Source organism: Cicer arietinum, chromosome 3 (assembly GCF_000331145.2).
Source record: "Cicer arietinum cultivar CDC Frontier isolate Library 1 chromosome 3, Cicar.CDCFrontier_v2.0, whole genome shotgun sequence".
NCBI classification, from domain to species: domain Eukaryota; kingdom Viridiplantae; phylum Streptophyta; class Magnoliopsida; order Fabales; family Fabaceae; genus Cicer; species Cicer arietinum.
In genome coordinates this window covers 25653303-25662608 of record NC_021162.2, presented here as the reverse complement: position 1 = coordinate 25662608, position 9306 = coordinate 25653303, and positions in this window count along the sequence as shown.

Sequence of the window (9306 nt, the reverse complement as noted above, 5' to 3'; positions counted from 1 at the left end):
TCCTAGTCTATTGAGGATTTTTAACCAACCTTGTGCATCCAATAAGTTAATTTGAGTTATTGGATTAACTTTTAGTTAAATTTCGTCCTCCCTAGGCTTATTCTAGTCCATTTAGGATTTTTAACAAATCTTGTGCATGAAATATGTTTGTTTGTGTAATTAAATTAAGATCTAGGTCTTTTTCGTCCTCCTTATGCTTATTCTAGTCCATTTAGGATTTTTAACCAATCTTGTGCATCCAATACTTGTGTTTGTGTCATTGGATTAACATTTAGGTCATTTTCATTCTCCCAAGGCTTATTCTAGTCCATTTAGGGTTTTTAACAAATATTGTGCATCCAATAAGTTCATTTATGTTATTGGATTAAAATTTAGGTCATTTTCGTCCTCCCAAGGCTTACTTTGGGCAATAAGGGTTTTTAAACAATCTTGTGCATCCAATAAGTTCATTTGTGTCGTTGTATTAACATTTAGGTCATTTTCATAATCCCTTGGCTTATTCTAGTCTAATTAGGGTTTTTAACCAATCTTGTGCATCAAATATGTTTGTTTGTGCCATGGATTAACATTTAGGTCATTTTCCTCCTCCCTAGGCATATTCTAGTCCATTTAGGGTTTTTAACTAATCTTGTGTATCCAATAAGTTCATTTGTGTTGTTCAATTAATATTTAGGTCACTTTCGTAATGCCTAAGCTTATTCTAGTCCAATTAGGAGTTTTAACCAATCTTATGCATGAAATATGTTTGTTTGTGTCATTGAATTAACAGTTAGGTCTTTTTTTGCCTCCCTATGCTTATTTTAATCCATTTAGGGTTTTAATCCAATCTTGTGCATCCAACGCATGTGTCTGTGTCATTGGATTAACATTTAGGTCATTTTCATCCTCCCTAGGCTTATTCTAATCCATTTAGGATTTTCAACCAATCTTGTGCATCCAATAAGTTCATTTATGTCATTGGATTAAAATTTAGGTCTTTTTCGTCCTCCCAAGGCTTATTCTAGACCAACTAGGGGTTTTAACCAATCTTGTGCATCAAATAGGCGTGTTTGTGTCCTTTCATTAACATTTAGGTCATTTTCCTCCCTTTTAGGCTTATTCTAGTCCAATTAGGGTTTTTAAACAATATTGTGAATCCTATAGGTGTGTTTTTGTCATTGGATTAACATTTATGTTATTTTCATACTCCCTAGGCTTATCCTAGTCTATTGAGGGTTTTTAACCAACCTTGTGCATCCAATAAATTAATTTGAGTTATTGAATTAACGTTTAGTTAATTTTCGTCCTCCCTAGGCTTATTCTAGTCCATTTAGGATGTTTAACAAATCTTGTGCATGAAATATGTTTGTTTGTGAAATTAAATTAATATCTAGGTCTTTTTCGTCCTCTTTATGCTTATTCTAGTCCATTTAGGGGTTTTAACCAATATTTTGCATCCAATACTTGTGTTTGTGTCATAGGATTAACATTTAGGTCATTTTCATCCTCCCTAGGCTTATTCTAGTCCATTTAGGGTTTTTAACATATCTTGTGCATCCAATAAGTTCATTTATGTTATTGGATTAAAATTTAGGTCATTTTCGTCCTCCCTAGGCTTATTTTGGTCCAATAAGGGTTTTTAAACAATCTTGTGCATCCAATAAGTTCATTTGTGTCGTAGTATTAACATTTAGGTCATTTTCATAATCCCTTGGTTTATTCTAGTCTAATTAGGGTTTTTAACCAATCTTGTGTATCAAATATGTTTGTTTGTGCCATGGATTAACATTTAGGTCATTTTCGTCCTCCCTAGGCATATTCTAGTCCATTTAGGGTTTTTAACAGATCTTGTGTATCCAATAAGTTCAGTTGTGTCGTTCAATTAACATTTAGGTCACTTTCGTAATGCCTAAGCTTATTCTAGTCCAATTAGGAGTTTTAACCAATCGTGTGCATGAAATATGTTTGTTTGTGTCATTAAATTAACAATTAGGTCTTTTTTTTGCCTCCCTATGATTATTCTAATCCATTTATGGTTTTAAACCAATCTTGTGCATCCAACACTTGTGTTTGTGTCATTGGATTATCATTTAGGTCATTTTCATCCTCCCTAGGCATATTCTAGTCCATTTAGGATTTTTAATCAACCTTGTGCATCCAATAAGTTCATTTGTGTCGTTGAATTAACATTTAGGTCATTTTCATAATCCATTGGCTTATTCTAGTCTAATTAGGGTTTTTAACCAAACTTGTGCATCAAATATGTTTGTTTGTGCCATGGATTAACATTTAGGTGATTTTCTTCCTCCCTAGGCTTATTCTAGTCGATTTAGGGTTTTTTTACCAATCTTTTGCACCAAATAAGATCATTTGTGTCATTGGATTAACATTTAGGTCATTTTCGTAATGCCTAAGCTTATTCTAGTCCAAGTAGGAGTTTTAACCACTCGTGTGCCTGAAATATGTTTGTTTCATCCTCCCAAGGTTTATTCTAGTCTAATTAGGGTTTTTAACCAATCTTGGGCATCCAATAAGTTCATTTATGTTAGTGGATTAAGATTTATGTGATTTTCGTCCTCCCTAAGCTTATATTGATCCATTTGGGGTTTTTAAACAATCTTGTGCATCCAATAGGTGTGTTTGTGTCATTGGATGAACATTTAGGTCATTTTCGTCCTCCCTAGGCTTATTCTAGTCCAAGTAGGAGTTTTAACCAATCTTGTGCATGAAATATGTTTGTTTCATCCTCCCAAGGTTTATTCTAGTCCATTTAGGGTTTTTAACCAATCTTGGGCATCCAATAAGTTCATTTATGTTATTGGATTAAAATTTATGTGATTTTCGTCCTCCCTAAGCTTATATTGATCCATTTGGGGTTTTTAAACAATCTTGTGCATCCAATAAGTTCATTTGTGTCGTAGTATTAACATTTAGGTCATTTTCATAATCCCTTGGTTTATTCTAGTCTAATTAGGGTTTTTAACCAATCTTGTGTATCAAATATGTTTGTTTGTGCCATGGATTAACATTTAGGTCATTTTCGTCCTCCCTAGGCATATTCTAGTCCATTTAGGGTTTTTAACAGATCTTGTGTATCCAATAAGTAGGTTTATTCTAGTCCATTTAGGGTTTTTAACCAATCTTGGGCATCCAATAAGTTCATTTATGTTATTGGATTAAAATTTATGTGATTTTCGTCCTCCCTAAGCTTATATTGATCCATTTGGGGGTTTTTAAACAATCTTGTGCATCCAATAAGTACATTTGTGTTGTTGAATTAACATTTAGGTCATTTTCATAATCCCTTAGCTTATTCTAGTCTAATTAGGGTTTTTAACCAATCTCATGCATCCAAAACGTGTGTTTGTGTCATTGGATTAACAATTAGGTCATTTTCATCCTCCCTAGGCTTATTCTAGTCCATTTAGGGTTTCAAACCAATCTTGTTCATCCAATAAGCTCATTTGTGTTATTGGATTAATATTTAGGTCATTATCATCCTCCCTTGGCTTATATTCTAGTCCAATTATGGTTTTTAACCAATCTTGTGCTTCCAATAGGTGTGTTTGTGTCACTGGATTAACATTTAGGTCACTTTCCTCCTCCATATGTTTATTTAGTCTATTTAGGAGTATTAACCAATCTTGTGCATCAAATACGTGTGTGTAAGTGTCATTGGATTAACATTTAGGTCATTTTCATCCTCCCTAAGCTTATTCTAGTCCATTTTGGGTTTTTAACCAATCTTGGGCATCCAATAAGTTCATTTATGTCATTGGATTAACATTTAGGTCATTTTCATCCTCCCTAGCCTTATTCTAGTCCAATTAGGGTTTTTAACCAATCTTGTGCATCCAATAGGTGTGTTTGTGTCATTTGATTAACATTTCAGTCATTTTCCATCCTCCCTAGGCTTATTCTAGTCCATTTAGGGTTTTTAACCAATATTGTGCATCCAATAAGTTTGTTTGTGCCATTGGATTAACATTATGGTCACTTTCGTGTTCCATATGTTTATTCATGTCCAATTAGGGTTTATTGGATTAACGTTTAGTTCATTTTCATCCCCCCTAAGCTTATTCTAGTCCATTTTGGGTTTTTATGCAATCTTGTGCATCCAATGAGTTCATTTGTATCATTGAATTAACATTTAGATCATTTGCGTAATGCCTAAGCTTATTCTAGTCCATTTAGGGTTTTTAACCAATCTATTGAATCCAATAAGTTTATTTGTGTCATTGAATTAACATTTACGATATTTTCGTAATCCCTAGGCTTATTCTAGTCCCATTAGGGTTTTTAAACAATCTTGTGCATCAAATATGTTTGTTTGTGCAATTGGATTAACAATTAGGTCATTTTCGCCATTGGATTAACAATTGTTTGTACTCTATTTAAGGTTTTTAACGAATCTTGTGCATCCAATAAGTTCATTTGTGTCATTGGATTAACATTTAGGTCATTTTCGTCCTACCTAGGCTTATTCTCGTCCAATGAAGGTTTTTAACCAATCTTGTGCATCAAATATGTTTGCTTGTGTCATTGAATTAACATTTAGGTCATTTTCGTAATCCCTAGGCTTATTCTAGTCCTATTAGGGTTTTTAACCAATTTTGTGCTTCAAATATGTTTGTATGCGGTATTGGTTTAACATTTAGGTCATTTTCATTCTCACGGGGCCTATTCTAGTCCAATTAGTGTTTTTAACCAATCTTGTGCATCAAATATGTTTGTTTGTGCCATTGGATTAACATTATGGTCACTTTCGTGTTCCATATGTTTATTCATGTCCAATTAGGGTTTATAACAATTTTTTTGCATCCAATAAGTGTGTGTATGTCATTGTATTAACATTTAGGTCATTTTCATCCTCCCTAAGCTTATTTTAGTCCTTTAAGGGTTTTTAACCAATCTTGTGCATTCGATAAGTTCATTTGTGTTATTGGATTAACGTTTAAGTCATTTGTGTCATTTGATTAAAAGTTAGGTCGTTTTCGTCCTCCTTATGCTTATTCTAGTCTAATAAGGGTTTTTAACCAATCTTGTGCATCAAATATGTTTGTTTGTACCATTGGCTTATTCGTCCTCCTTATGTTTGTTTTTAACCAATTTAGGTCATTTTCGTCCTCCCTAGGCCTATTCTAGTCCATTTAGGATTTTTAACCAATCTTTTGCATCCAATAAGTTTGTTTGTGTCATTAGATTAACATTTAGGTCATTTTCTTAATGCCTAAGCTTATTCTAGTCCAATTAGGATTTTTAACCAATCTTGTGCATGAAATATGTTTCTTTGTGTCATTGAATTAACATTTAGGTCTCTTTCGTTCTCCCTATGCTTATTCTAATCCATTTAGGGTTTTTAACCAATCTTGTGCATCCAATAAGTTCATTTGTATAATTGAATTAAAATTTAGGTCATTTTCGTAATGCCTAAGCTTACTCTAGTCCAATTACGGTGTTTAACCAATCTAGTGTATCCAATAAGTTTATTTTTGTCATTGAATTAACATTTAGGTCATTTTCGTAATCCTTACGCTTATTCTAGTCCCATTAGGGTATTTAAACAATCTTGTGCATCAAATATGTTTGTTTGTGCCATTGGATTAACATTTAGGTCATTTTCTTCGTCGCTATGCTTATTATAATCCATTTAGGGTTTTTAACGAGTCTTGTGCATCCAATAAGTTCATTTGTGTCATTGGATTAACATTTAGGTCATTTTCGTCCTACCTAGTTTTATTCTAGTCCAATTGGGGTTTTTAACCAATCTTGTGCATCAAATATGTTTGCTTGTGTCAATGGATTAACATTTTGGTAATTTTCATCATCCCTATACTTATTCTACTCCATTTAGGGTTTTTAACCAATTTTGTGCACCCAATAAGTTTATTTGTGTCATTAGATTAACATTTAGTTCAAATTTATCCTCTGTGTTTGTGTCATTGGATTAACATTTAGGTCATTTTGATCCTCCCTAGGCTTATTCTAGCCCATTTAGGGTTTTTAACCAATCTTGTGCATCCAATAAGTTCATTTAAGTTGTTGGATTAACATTTAGGTCATTTTCGTCCCCCCTAGGCTTGTTCTAGTCCATTTAGGGTTTTAACCAATCTTGTGCATCCAATAAGTTTATTTATGTTATTGGATTATCGTTTAAGTCATTTGCATCCTCCCTAGGCTTATTCTAGCCCATTTAGGGGTTTCAACCAATCTTGTTTATCCAATAAGTTCATTTATGTTGTTGGATTAACGTCTAGGTCATTTTCGTCCTCCCTCGGGTTATTCTAGTCCATTTAGGGTTTTTAACCAATCTTGTGCATCCAATAAGTTCATTTGTGTCGTTGAATTAACATTCAGGTCATTTTTGTAATCCCTGGGTTTATTCTAGTCCTATTAGGGTTTTTAACCAATCTTGTGCATGAAATATGTTTGTTTGTGCCCTTGGATTAACATTTAGGTCACTTTCGTCTTCCATATGTTTATTCTTGTCCAATTAAGGTTTCTAACCAATCTTGTGCATCCAATACGTGTGTTGTTGGTGGAATGACCTCTATCCTTAGGAAGTTGTAAACAATATTATTAACCAGATTATCCAATTCCTTCCTAAGTGATGAACTTAATATTAAAACCAACTTGTTTAATATTAATTCCAATTTAACAATAATAGATTCAAAACTTATTCAAAACTGAGATTCAAGAACACATGTATTATCAAGATAAAGAGTATAGAGATAGAGAAGTGTGCATCATGGATTTTTATACTGGTTCAACTATCTATTCGATAGTCTATATCCAGTCCCGAAATCACTATCTGATTCCAGCCTTTACTAGAAATGATTTGAGTATGTTTACATACTTTCCAGCACTTCAATGCCTATACATCTAACTCAACATCAATCTACAACAACAACCAATTTATCCTTAAGAACTAATCGCCAAGCTCTAGCAAGATCAAATTAAGATCTCTTTTAGATGATCACACACACTCTAAAAGATGACCACCAGTTTCACAATACTGGATTTCCACCCTCTTTCTGTTACAAAGATGGTTCTTTTAAAAAAACTAAAACACTTGATTTAATCACAATGAATTCTCGCACTAAGTATTTGCCAATAATGTTTGTTAGTTGCAATAATTTTTCTCAAAGTGTATTTTTCGAAAAGCTAATGAAATTCTTTCAGTTCTTTCTATATGTTCTTTTTTTTAAAAAAATTGTGATTGATTCAGTTTATATAGTTCAGAAAAACTTCAGACAAATCGATCTCCCAATCGATTTTATTAATGTGTATTACCAGATCAATCGATTTCCTAATCGATTTCGCATTTCTTGTTTTTCTTGAAATTCTTGAAATAGATGAACTAATCGATTTGCTAATCGATTTTTTTAATGCATATATCAGAAGCTGATACTCAGTTCATATCAAAGTCGATTGAATAATCGATTATAATTGTTTTGTTCAAAATGCGAGATCAAACAATCGATTACTCAGTCGATTCACTTTCATTAACATAATCGATTTGGCAATGGGCTAATTTCTCCCTGTAACTCAGACATTTAATCAAATCGATTTGCCAATCGACTGATTTGTCCCTATAACTCAGACACTTAATCCAATCGATTTGCCAATCGACTGATTTGTCCCTGTAACTCAGATATTTAATTAAAATCGATGTGCCAATCGATTATGCAATATGTTTATGATAAATGATGAACTAATTCATTCATGCAATCGATTATCCAATCGATTTCTTTTAATCATAGAACAAAGGTCTGATAAAAACATTTAAGTAATCGATTTGCTAATCGATTAACTTAGTGAAAACTTTGTTCTATGAATTAGAAAATCGATTAACCAATTGATTAGTAGAAAGCTTGTATCTTAAGAAAGTATATCAATCGATTTTCCAATCGATTTCTCTTAATCATAGAACACAGGTCTGATAAGAACATTTATGTAATCGATTTGCTAATCGATTAACTCAGTGAAAACTTTGTTCTATGAATCAGAAAATCGATTAACCAATTGATTAGTAGAAAGCTTGTATATTTTATGATTTCAGTTTTAATTGGCAAATATTAGATGTGTGAAATCATAATGATGAATCTAACTAATAAACACTATGAACAATAGACACATTTACACATAATCTTCAAGCCTTGTATGATATGATCAATCTTTGCTTGATTGCTTGAGATCCAAGATTTCTCCAAGTGTAGTGTTTGATTCTTTCCGGAAATGTATCTCAACCCAAACTATTAGATTAATCAGATAATGCATATACATTGTATGTTTGGAAGTTATATCAAAATCATAGTCAAGGAGGCATATATCTTACAATCTCCCCCTTTTTGATTAAATGACAAACATACAATTTAACTTTGAGTTTACATTTCAAAATTAAAACTTAACTTTATAATAACTCTTATTTAAAACTCCCCCTGAATTTAAGAATTCATAATTCATTTCAATTTCAAATTTCAGTATACATGATAAGATTAGCATAAGCACAAGTTAAATTCATTCAAATTCTCCAATTTAAATTCATTCAAATTCTCCAAGTTAAATTCATTCAAATTCTCCCCCTTTGTCATTAAACTCAAAAAGATAATACAAGAGAGAATAATGATTCAAAAGCTATTACAAGAGATATACTGAAGAAAAAAAATTACAAAAAATTAAAGAAAAGAAAAGCCTAAATAGCTTATCTAGGGCTGTTCCTCATTATCACCAATGGGAGAGGTAGAAACTGCTATATTAGCCTTAGCAAGTGTCTCCTCACCATGAGGTTCAGAACTATCAAGGTTGATAGGGGTTGTTTCTTTAGTTGCTTGTGTGTCAATAACATTATTAGCAGGTTGCTCAGGTTGAACATCATTCTGTTGCAGATTAGTAGTGGGGGAATGAGGTTGATCTTCTTGATTGGCCACTTGTGTGCCAATGTCAGCTATGTCTTCAAATGACATCTTGAGACCCAAATGGTCTTGGATGGCATTTACATCTTGAACAACTAAGTTGAGGGTTGCTTGGAGTTGCACAAGGGAGGTTTCCACCTTAGCATTGTGTGCAGCCTGAGACTCAATAAGTTCCAGCAACTTAGCTAAAACCTCAGATTGGTTTTCAGCTTGCTCAGCTTGTTTAGCATTTGGTTGAGCCCTTGTCCAAATACCATTGATCTTCTTCAATTGCATTTGGTTGACAGTTGACTCACCAAAAATCAGAGTTGTCTTTACTGATTCTTCATTGACAACTGATATTTTGAAGTGTCTCAGAATCTTGGTGATCAGCTGAGGGTAAGGGAGCATTAGCTTTCCTTGTGCTGTTTCT